This window comes from Loxodonta africana, chromosome 20 (genome assembly GCF_030014295.1).
Source record: "Loxodonta africana isolate mLoxAfr1 chromosome 20, mLoxAfr1.hap2, whole genome shotgun sequence".
NCBI lineage: Eukaryota > Metazoa > Chordata > Mammalia > Proboscidea > Elephantidae > Loxodonta > Loxodonta africana.
In genome coordinates this window covers 24,067,622-24,080,226 of record NC_087361.1, presented here as the reverse complement: position 1 = coordinate 24,080,226, position 12,605 = coordinate 24,067,622, and positions in this window count along the sequence as shown.

The following is a 12,605-nucleotide window of genomic DNA, read 5'->3' as shown; positions in this document are numbered from 1 at the left end:
GGGAAGGACAACACTCAATACAGGGGAGGTCAGCACAACTGGACTAAACCAAAAGCAAAGAAGTTTCCTGAATAAACTGAATGCTTCAAAGGTCAGAGAAGCAGGGGGAGAGGTTTGGGGACTGTGGTTTCAGGGAACATCTAAGTCAATTGGCAAAATAAAATCTATTAAGAAAACATTCTGCAACCCACTTTGAAGAGTGGCATCTGGAGTCTTAAATGCTAGCAAATGGCCATCTAAGATGCGTCCATGAGTCTCAACCCACCTGGATCAAAGGAGAATGAAGAACACCAAGGACACAAGGTAATTACAAGCCCAAGAGACAGAAAGGGCTACATGAACTAGAGACTACATCATCCTGAGACCAGAAGAACTGGATGGTGCCAGGCCACAACCAAAGACTGCCCTGACAGGGAACACAACAGAGAACCCCTGAGGGAGCAGGAGAGCAATGGGATGCAGACCCCAAATTCTCACAAAAAGACCAGACTTAATGGTCTGACTGAGACTAGAAGGACGCTGGCGGTCATGGTCCCCAAACCTTCTGTTGGCCCAGGACAGGAACCATCCCTGAAGCCAACTCGTCAGACATGGATTGGACTGAACAACAGGTTGGAGAGAGATGCTGATGAGGAGTGAGTTACTTGTATCAGGTGGACACTTGAGACTATGTTGGCATCTCCCGTCTGGAGGGAAGATGAGAGAGTAGAGAGGGTTAGAAGCTGACAAAATGGTCACAAAAAGAGAGACTGGAAGGAGGGAGTGGGCTGTCTCATTGGGGAGAGAGTAATTGGGAGTATGTAAAGAGTATGTAGTAAGGTATATATAAGTTCTTATGTGAGAGACTGACTTGATTTGTAAACTTTCACTTAAAGCACGATAAAAATTATTTTTTAAAAAAAGCAGTTGACACAGAACAGCCAGAAATTCAAACCAGATTCAGAAGAAGACGTGGAACAAGGAACATCTTTGCTGATGTCTGATGGATCTTGGCTGAAAGCAGAGAACACCAGAAATATGTTTACCTGTGTTTTACTATGTAAAGGCATTCGACTGTGTGCATCATAACAAATTATGGATAACATCACGAAAATGGGAATCCCAGAACACATAATTGTGCTCATGAGGAACATGTAATAGACCCAAAGTTGTTGTTAGGTGACACTGACTCAGTTCCAACTCATAGTGATCCTATGGGCGAAATACTACGCAGTCCTGCACCATCCTCACAATTGTTGTTACGCTTGAGCCCATTGTTGCAGCCACTGTGTCAACCCATCTCTTTTTTTCTGACCTTCTACTTTACCAAGCCTGATGTCCCCTTCCAGGAACTGGTCCCCCCGATAACATGTCCAAAGTATGTGAGACCAAGTCTTGCTATCCTCTCTTCTAAGGAGCATTCTGCCGATACTTCTTCCGCTGCAGATTGGTTTGTTCTTCTGGTAGTCCATGATATATTTAATATTCTTCACTAATGCCATAATTCAAAGGCATAACTCCTTCTTTGGTCTTCCTTATTTATTGTCCAGCTTTCGCATGCATATGAGGCAATTGAAAACACCATGGCTAGGGTCAGGCACATCTTAGTCCTTAAAGTGACGTCTTTGCTTTTTAACACTTTAAAGAGGTCTTTTGCAGTGAATTTACCCGGTGGAATGTGTCCTTTGATTTCTTGATTGCTGCTTCTATGGGCGTCGATTGTGGACCCAATTATAATGAAATCCTTGACTTTAATATTTTCTCCATCTACAATGATTTGCTTACTGGTTCAGTTGTGAGGATTTTTGTTTTCTTTATGTTGAGGTGTGAGGTGTAATCTATACTGAATGCTGTAGTTTTTGATCTTTGTCAGTAAGTGCTTCAAGTCCTCTTCAATTTCAGCAAGCAAGATCAGGTCATGTGCATATCACAGGTTGTTAATGAGTCTTCCTCCTTATAGCGCAGCTTCTTGGATTGTTTGCTCAGCATGCAGATTGAATAAGTGTGGTGAAAGAATGCAACCCTAACACATATATTTCCTGGTTTTAAACCATCAGTATCCCCTTGTTCTGTTTTAATGACTGCTTCTTGGTCTATGTCAGGGTTCCTCATGAGCACAATTAAGTGTTCTGGAATTCCCATTCTTTGTAATGTTATCCATAATTGTTATGACCCACACAGTTGAATGCCTTGCATAGTCAATAAAACATAGGTAAACATCTTTCTGGTATTCTCTGTTTTCAGCCAGGATCCTGACATCAGCAATGATATCTCTCATTCCACGTCCCCTTCTGAATCATGCTTGAATTTCTGGCAGTTCCCTGTCGGTGTACTGCTGCAACTGCTTTTGAATGATCTTCAGTGAAATTTTACTTGTGTTTGATATTAATGATATTGTTCGGTAATTTCTCCATTCTGTTGGATCACCTTTCTTTGGGATGGGAACATATATGAATAACTTCCAGCTGGTTGGCCAAGTAGCTGTCTTCCAGATTTCCTGGCATAGATGAGTGAGCATTTCCTGTGCTCCATCCATTTGTTGAAACATCTCAATTGGTATTCCGTCAATTCCCAGAGACTTGTTTTTTTGCCACTGGCTTCAGTGCCGCTTGGATTTCTTCCAATACTCTCAGTTTCTGATCATATGCTACCTCCTAAAAGGGTTGAAGAAAGCCTGGTGATGTAGTCTCTAAGAGCTACGACTGCTAACCAAAAGGTAGGCAGTTTGAATCCACCAGGCACTCCTTGGAAACTCTATGGGGCAGTTCTACTCTGTCCTATAGTATAGCTATGAGTCGCAACCAAGTCGACAGCGATGAGTTTTTCTGTTTGTTTTAAAATGGTTGAATACTGACCTTTTTTTTTTTTTGTATGGTGACTGCGTAGTTCTTCCATCTTCTTTTGATGCTTCTTGCATTGTTTAATATTTTTCTTGTAGAATCCTTTGGTATTGCAACTCGAGGCTTGAATTTTTTTTTCAGTTCTTTCATCTTGAGAAAATGCCAAGCATTTTCTTCCCTTTTGGTTTTCCAACTCCAGATCTTTGCACATTTCATTATAATGCTTTACTTTATCATCTCGAGCCACCCTTTGAAATCTGTTCGGCTCGCTTACATCATCATTTCTTCCTTTCCCTTTAGCTCTTCTATGTTCAAAAGCAAGTTTCAAGGTCTCTTCTGACATCACTTTTGGTCTTGTCTTTCTTTCCTGTCTTTTCAGTGACCTCTCGCTTTCTTCATGTATGATGTCCTTGATGTCATTTCCACAACGCATCTGTTCTTCCGTTATTAGTGTTCAAGGCATCAAATCTACTCTTGAAATGGTCTCTAAAATCAGGTAGGATATACTCAAGGCCGTACTTTGGCTCTCAAAACTTGTTCTAATATTCTTCAGATCCAGCTTGAACTTGCATAGGAGCAATTGATGGTCTGTTCCACAACTGATGGTCTGTAGTTGATTTGATTCCTCTGTATTCTATCTGGTGAGGTCCATGTGTATAATAGCCGTATATGTTGTTGAAAAAAGATATTTGCAATGAGGAAGTCGTTGGTCTTGCAAAATTCTACCATGACATCTCCTGCATCATTTCTATCACCCAGGCTGTATTTTCCAACCACTGTTCCCTCTTCTTTATTCCCAACTTTCACATTCCAATCACCAGTAATTATCAATGCATCTTGACTGCATGTTTGATCGATTTCAGACTGTGGAATTTGGTTAAAAATTTACAATTTGTTCATCTTTGGCCTTACTGGTGGGGGCGGGGGGGCTTATTGCTAAAAGAAGAAATTAAAATAAGCTTCACATGCCCAGCCTTTAAGAACACCTGTAGGACTAAAATAGAGAAAGAGGTACCTTTCGATGTCAAGATTTGTAAGAATTACTTGATGTATTTTATTGTTTTATTCAAGACTATTTTCAATATAAAAACTCTTCCTCCCCCGCCCCTTTACCTCAAAAAGCAAAAAAACCAAACCCGTTGCCGTTGAGCTGATTCCAGCTCGTAGCGAACCAATACCTAAAAGCCCTCTCCAAGTCACTGCTACCTATAGACAAGCGGGAACTACTGCCGAGTGATAAATAGTAGTCTTCCAGAAATGAGGAGTACTTCAAAAGCATTCCAAATTGGTACACTGAAAACATTTTTATGAAGATGTTTTATTTTTTGGCTTCAAGTTTAAACACAGAGTCAGATAAATCTAAATTTAATAAGTGATTAGAAAACATGCAGCTTAATCCTTTTTTCATTCAAGAGAACTAAAAACAGTGTTTTTTTTCTTATAAGACCATGTAAGAAATAATGAAGTTAGAATAAGGACAGACATATGTTCATATATTCTAAAACCAGCAGGCTGAGTTGAAAGTTATTATTGAGTTGTATCTTCAGAATTTTGTGAAAAATGGAAAGAATAATTAACACATTGATATATTTAAAAATGAAAGAAAAATTATCCTTTAGGTTAGAAGTAATTATATATGTTACATGTAGTGGTATTTGTGTGATTTATGTTTTTTATAAAATGTAAGCATACTTTTATTTATGTGCATGCATTCACTTGCTGAGTTCTGATAATTAAAATTGGTTCATATAAGCTAAAATGTTCTGAAGAGACCAAAATTCTGAATTTAGATTACAGAATTATCCCCATATAGTCTGTAATGTGCAAACTCTTAACATTTATTATATATATAACTCTTCTTACAATGGATGTTATAATTAAAGTAATTAATATAAAAGTACAAGATATTAACTCACTTCAAATGATATGAAATGACACAATATTCATTGAAAAATGGGGCCAGATGGAAAGTCTCCATCCTTAAATACAATTTTGAAAAAGATAAACTGCAGAGGTAACCAATGCATTGAGGGAAATCTAGTATAATTTGGTTTGCTTCTTTTTAAAGAAAATGTTAATGGCATACTAATATAAATTCACTCAGGAGGCAGCTGCTTCTCTTGATGTTCGTGGAATACCTTACTGGCTGGCAGTAAACGGACAATGGTGAACTGATTGTAAAACTATCACCACAGCAAATGGCTATTTAAGAGATAAGGTGCAAAAAGAAATCAGAATAAAAATTTTAAAAAAGGATTTGAAGGCCATGGAATTTGATCAGCTTTTCTATTCACAGAAGCATTTCACCTTGAATATCCTTTTATTCAAGTTACAGTATGAATAGATATAGGCATATAGTTACATTGTTTATTTGGACTTTTATAACGTGTGTGTGTTTGTGTGCATATATATAAATATTTAGGAAATAGTCTTAAGGCAAAAATTTCATGTTTTTAGAAAGCCTTTCAGAGAGTGTATAACGACTGTACAACAAAGAAATAAGTGTACTTTGTTTTAACTTTACTTTTTAGTTCTTCTCAAAAGAAATCTGTTTCAAAAACAGAAGCAGCTAGCTATGTTTTACTACAATAGGATAGAGAAACTCTACCCCTAGAACTGAGAAAAAAAATCTGACTTAACCACACATCTGGGCCCTTTCAAGAGCCTGTAACTTTGCTCTGATTATCACTGACAATCCCTAAATTGCAGAGGAAATGAAAATGACAAAGGCATATTTAGCAGTTGAGTAGTCGGAATTGAATGGCTTCATCATCAAAACGAAACGGAATGTATTGGTAGCCTTAAACATGAAAAAAATACACTCACTCTTTGTTGGGGTTTGTTCTCCTGAGCTAAACTGGAAACTCTACAAAGCATATTAAAATGCCCTATTTTCCCAGTTAGGATTTAATTTAAATACCAATAATGCGCATCTGTGTACCCTAGGCCTTTAGAAGTTCGTGAATTTATAATTCACATAGATGTGAAGTATCTCATTTCTCAGAGCCTCACAAAGTGTGAAATGGAGAAATTAATATTAGCCATGTGCATAATGGAAACCCTGGTTAAGTGCCACGGCTGCTCACCAAAGGGTCAGCAGTTCGAATCCACCAGGTGCTCCTTGGAAACTCTGTGGGGCAGTTCTACTCTGTCCTATAGGGTCCCTATGAGTCGGAAGCGACTTGAAGGCACTGGGTTTTGGGGGTTTTTTTTTTGGTCTTATATGCATAATATTAAATTTCCAATGTACTTCATGAATAACCTTTTCTCTTATATGCCTAAGATCCTGCCCCACCGCAAGGGCTGGGACCTCATTTATTTTTGTATCTAGGACTTAGTGCAGCGTCCACAATTATAAGATGCTAAAGTAATGCCTGTTCAATGAATCGATATGGCAGGCGGGCACAGTTCTAATCCTGTATTTAGCTATATGTTCACTAGAGTACAAACTAGGAGTCAAGTCTGCACGTTGTAGGGGGAGCATTAATGATGTGGAAATGCTGAGAAATACTAGAAAATTACAGAGAGATCTTATTAAAATAGAATCATTGCCTGAGCCCCACCTTGAGCAGTTAGGATTGTGTAGGACAGCAGAGGCAGTAAGATGTGTGCATCTTTACAACAGCCCCAGGGGAACCTGAGGTCACTTGAAAAGTGACCAAAACCAAATATATGGACAAAAGAATTATAATGCACCCCTCATTGTCTTAATGAAGAACAGAGTACATGTCAGATACAGTCACTGAAACGAAGTATGTTGGCCTTACTAGATTTTGCATTTCATGTATGTGGGTGTATGTGTAATAACACTTAAAATGAATTTAATTTATTCTAAATTATTATGTTCAAAATACTTTTTTATAATTAAGAGAAAATTTTAGGCCTAAAAACAAAACAAAAAAAAACCCAAAAACTTGCCTTCAAGTCCATTCCAACTCATGGTGAACCCATGAGTGTCAAAGTAAGCCTATGCTCCCTAGGGTTTTCAGTGACTGGTTTTCTGGAAGTAGATTGCCAGATCTTTATTCTGAGGTGCCTCTGAGTGGACTCCAGCTGCCAGTTAGCAGTTGAACATGTTAACCATTGAGCACAGTAACTGTTTGCACTACCCAGGGACTTCATGATAAAATACAGGGTTTATATTTTATAGAAAGCTCACATGCTAAAAACTGAAAATTCTTCTATTCTATTGGTTGAAACCACAACCTAGTTATTAGGTTGTTAGTTGCCGTCAAGTTGGTTCCGACTCATAGCGGCCCTATGCACAACAAAACGAAACACTGCCCAGTCCTGTGCCATCCTTACAATCTTAGATATGCTTGAGCTCATGGTTGCAGCCACTGTGTCAGTCCACCTTGTTGAGGGTCTTCCTCTTTTCCTCTGACCCTGTACTCTGCTAAGCGTGATGTCCTTCTCCAGGGACCGATCCCACCTGACAACATGTCCAAAGTATGTAAGACCCAGTCTCGCCATCCTTGACTCTAAGGAGCATTCTGGCCTCATTTCTTCCAAGACAGATTTGTTCGTTCTTTTGGCAGTCCGTGGTATATTCAATATTCTTTGCCAACACCACAATTCAAAGGCGTCAACTCTTCTTCGGTCTTCCTTATTCCTTGTCCAGCTTTCACATGCATATGATGTGATTGAAAATACCATGGCTTGGGTCAGGCACACCTTAGTCTTCAGGGTGACATCTTTGCTCTTCAACACTTTGAAGAGGTCCTTTGCAGCAAATTTGCCCAATGCAATGCATCATTTGATTCCTTGACTGCTGCTTCCATGGCTGTTGATTGTGGATCCAAGTAAAATGAAATCCTTGACAACTTCAATTTTTTCTCCGTTTATCATGATGTTGCTCATTGGCCCAGTTGTGAGGATTTTTGTTTTCTTTATGTTTTAGGTATAATCCATACTGAAGGCTGTGGTCTTTGATCTTCATTAGTAAGTGCTTCAAGTCCTTTTCACTTTCAGCAAGCAAGGTTGTGTCATCTGCATAATGCAGGTTGTTAATAAGTCTTTCTCCAATCCTGATTCCCCGTTCTTCTTCATACAGTCCAGCTTCTCCTATTATCTGTTCAGCATACAGATTAAATAGGTATGGTGAAAGAATACAACCCTGACACACACCTTTCCTGACTAAACTAATCAGTATCGCCTTGTTCTGTCCAAACAACTGCCTCATGATCTATGTAAATGTTCCTCATGAGCACAATTAAGTGCTCTGGAATTCCCATTCTTTGCAGTGTTATCCGTAGTTTGTTATGATCCACACAGTTGAATGCCTTTGCATAATCAATAAAACACAGGTCCTTCTGGTATTCTCTGCTTTCAGCCAGGATCCAGCTGACATCAGCAATGATACCGCTAGTTCCACATCCTCTTCTGTACCGGCCTGAATTTCTGGCAGTTCCCTGTTGATATACTGCTGAAGCTGTTTTTGAATGATCTTCAGCCAAATTTTGCTTGCGTGTGATATTAGTGATATTGTTCTATAATTTCCACATTCGGTTGGATCACCTTTCTTGGGAATAGGCATAAAATATGGATCTCTTCCAATCAGTTGGCCAGGAAGCTGTCTTCCATATTTCTTGGCATAGACAAGTGAGCACCTCCAACACTGCATCTGTTTGTTGAAACATCTCAATTGATATTCCATCAATTCCTGGAGCCTTGTTTTTTACCAATGCCTTGAGAGCAGCTTGGACTTCTTCCTTCAGTACCATCAACTCCTGATCATGTGCCACCTCTTGAAATGGTTGAATATCGACTAATTCTTTTTGGTGTGATGACTCTGTGCGTTCATTCCATCTTCTTTTGATGCTTCCTTTGTCGTTTAATATTTTCCCCATGGAATCCTTCACTATTGCAACTCAAGGCTGGAGTTTTTTCTTCAGTTCTTTCAGCTTGAGAAACGCTGAGCATGTTCTTCCCTTTTGGTTTTCCATCTCCAGCTCTTTGCCCTTGTCATTTTAATACTTTACTTTGTCTTCTCGAGAGGCCCTTTGAAATCTTCTGCTCAGTTCTTTTACTTCATCGATTCTTCCTTTTACTTTAGCTGCTTGATGCTCAAGAGCAAGATTCAGAGTCTCCTCTGACATCCACCTTGGTCTTTTCTTTCTTTCCTGTCTTTTCAATGACCTCTTCCTTTCTTTATGTATGATGTTCTTGATATCATTCCACAACTCGTCTGGTCTTTGGTCACTAGTGTTCAATGCATCAAATCTATTCTTCAGATGGTCTCTAAATTCAGGTGGGCTCTCGTGGACTTGCTCTGATTTTCTTCAGTTTCAGCTTGAACTTGCACATGAGCAATTGATGGTCTGTTCCACAGTCGGCCCCTGGCCTTGTTCTGACTGATGCTATTGAGCTTTTCCATCGTCTCTTTCTACAGATGTAGTCGATTTGATTTCTGTGTGTTCCATCTGGCAAGGTCCATGTGTATAGTCAGCATTTATGTTGGTGAAAGAAGGTATTTGCAATGAAGAAGTCGTTGGTCTTGCAAAATTCTATCATTCGATATCCGGCATTGTTTCTATCACCAAGGCCATATTTTCCAACTACTGGTCCTTCCTTGTTTCCAACTTTTGCATTCCAATAGCCAGGAATTATCAAGGCATCTTGATTGCATGTTTAATCACTTTCAGACTGCAGCAGCTGATAAAAATCTTCTGTTTCTTCATCTTTGGCCCTAGTGGTTGGTGTGTAAATTTGAATAATAGTTGTATTAACTGGTCTTCCTTGGAACATATGGATATTATCCTATCACTGACAGTGTTGTACTTCAGGATAGATCTTGAAACATTCTTTTTGGTGATGAATGCAACACCACTCCTCTTCAAGTTGTCATTCCCAGCATAGTAGACTATATGATTGTGCGATTCAGAATGGCCAATACCAGTCCATTTCAGCTCACTAATGCCTAGGATATCGATATTTATGTGTTCCATTTCATTTTTGACGATTTCCAATTTTCCTAGATTCACACTTCATACATTCCAGGTTCCAATTATTAATAGATGTTTTCAGCTGTTTCTTCTCATTTTGAGTCATGCCACATCAGCAAATGAAGGTCCCGAAAGCTTTACTCCATCGACATCATTAAGGTTGACTCTACTTTGAGGAGGCAGCTCTTCCCCAGTCATCTTTTGAGTGCCTTCCAACCTGGGGGCTCATCTTCCAGCACTATATCAGACAATGTTCCGCTGCTATTCATAAGGTTTTCACTGGCTAATGCTTTTCAGAAGTAGACTGCCAGGTCCTTCTTCCTAGTCTGTCTTAGTCTGGAAGCTCAGCTGAAACATGTCCTCCATGGGTGACCCTGCTGATATCTGAATACCAGTGGCATAGCTTCCAGCATCACAGCAACACACAAGCCCCCACAGTACAACAAACTGACAAACATGTTCCACAACCTAGTAAAAAAAAAAGAGGTGGAAATTAAAAATTAGAAGCCTGAATTGACTGACACTTGTCAGAACTATCTTTCAAAATGCTACACACCTAAGAGGTCTAGAATCCTCAGGTTTCTTTCCTATGCATGGTTCCATACCCTTCTAAGTTGCTGAGAATATCCTTACGGAAATGTAGAAATTGCTAACATTGCCTTTAAGACTAGAGTAGTTTCAGAGGGAAGTAGGTGCAGAGAGAAGATAGAGGAATGTCACCGTTCCTGTTGGGTCAAAAGCCTCGGCACAGTGGAATGAAAAATACTTCACCTTGTTCACTTTATTGTTCACTCTATTTCTGATTTCAAACTTAAAGATGGAGTAGTATTAGGACCTGAAGGTGAAATCTAGTCTGGCCTAAAAAGAACTGCTCTCAAGAATCCAGGTTTGAAAAAGAAGATTAAAAAACTGTTTATAAAACTATATTTTGTTTAATGAGGCTTGATAAGAAGAGAAAACAGAATAAGTTACAAGTATTTTCAAAATGACCAGGAATTCTTTTATGCTGACTTTAAATTGGCATTAAGAATTTTGTTTTTAATAGACTGTCATTTCAATACACTATATATGTTTTTCATTACTTATGTTAATATAGATGTTTAATTTTTAAGCAATAAATCCACATATATAAAGTAGCACATAATAAAGAATTTTTAATTTAAAAAAATTTCCCCATTTCTCACCTGCAGTCCTACAATCCAAAGAGAATCTTTTTATTTAAACTGTTTCTGTTTTAGATTTGGTGATTGTGTCCATATCTCTAAGTTATATTCTTTATGCTTTTATTGATTTCTTAATTGTTTACATTAGCAACCCATACCCATTGCCATGGAGTCAATTCTGACTCATAGAAACCCTACAAGATAGAGTAGAACTGCCCCATAGAGTTTCCAAGGAGCACCTGGTGGATTTCAAATGTCAGCCTTTGAGTTAGCAGCTTTAGCCCTTAACCACTAAGCCACCAGGGTTCCAACAGTATTTTTTATTATTATAGATAAAGATTTAGTTCGCATTTCCAGGTATAGAATTTTTATTGAAATAATATACTTTTACCTTTACGTATTTCCCATCAAGTCAGCAAGTGCTGAGGCTTTTCTCTGTAAGATGAAGAAATCTTTTCTATCTTTCTCCTTCAGCTCTTTTTCCTATGACCTCCAAACACTTTATTTTTCACTATGTAAAATATGAAGCTATTTAATTCTCTATTCTATTTGTTATTGAATCAGTCTACAGGTTGATTTTAAAAGTTGAACATCAGTAAACAAGGTTTTCAGTCACCTCACAAAATACTTACTAGGTCCTTCGTAATTAGAAATCTTTATTCTCCCCAGTACTAAAAAAATGTTCTGAGTTTTTGTTGTCGTTTTTTTACTAATTTCCTACACTCTTTTCTCTTTGTAAAACCCCTATAGTTATCATTAGACAGCCTGACATCATATCCAGAACTTATTTTTTCTTTTACATTTTGTCTTTTTGCCTTTGCTTCAGTCTCATAATTTCTCCATTCTTATCATTTTTAAACCATCAAAACTCTCACGACATTACTTCTCAAAATGAAATTCATGGACTCACAGGGTAACAATCATTTTGGGTTCTTAAATGTGAAGATCCTGGGCCCTATGTCAAACCTCATGAATAAAAATCTCTGCTGTGGGATCCAAGGAGCTGTCACTGAAAGGAGGGCTCTTGATTCTCATGTATTCTTAGGAGTTTTGCAGTCACATAGGCAAGCTAGGAATTTCTCTGAGACTCAAATTCCTAAATGGTAAAATGGAGATAATAATAAATTCTGTTTCATAGAGTTGGCGTAAGGATTAAATAATTGAGTAATATTTGTAAGATTAATGTGACACAGAGTCATATAAGCACATAGGTAGAAATATTTTTGGATTTTCTACCTTCAGGAATCACACACATATACACACACACAAATCTTAACGACTAACAGGAAAAAGTTAATCTCTGCTTTTGATTTTTTTTAAGTGTGAGTTCACCCTTCTGGATTCTTCATATAAGAAGCATGGAGCCAGCAATAATGCTTTGATGATGTAGCTCAGAGCTAGCTCTCCAGCTCTAACCCATGTCACAGGCCCACACTTGGCCTGGCAGGCTAATTGAACTACTTGCAAACCAAATATGTACTACATTCGTGCACCTTTTTATGGCTGCACCATCCGTTTATAATGTACCTTTCTTTATAAAACTCCCCAGTGATTGCTGATTCATTCTTCGAATTCAGTTCATTGCAACTTAAGACTGGCATACCCTAAGCCTTTCTTCCACTGCATCCTTATCATTTTATCCACAACTCCTTTTTAACACATATTATGTGCAAATGCTC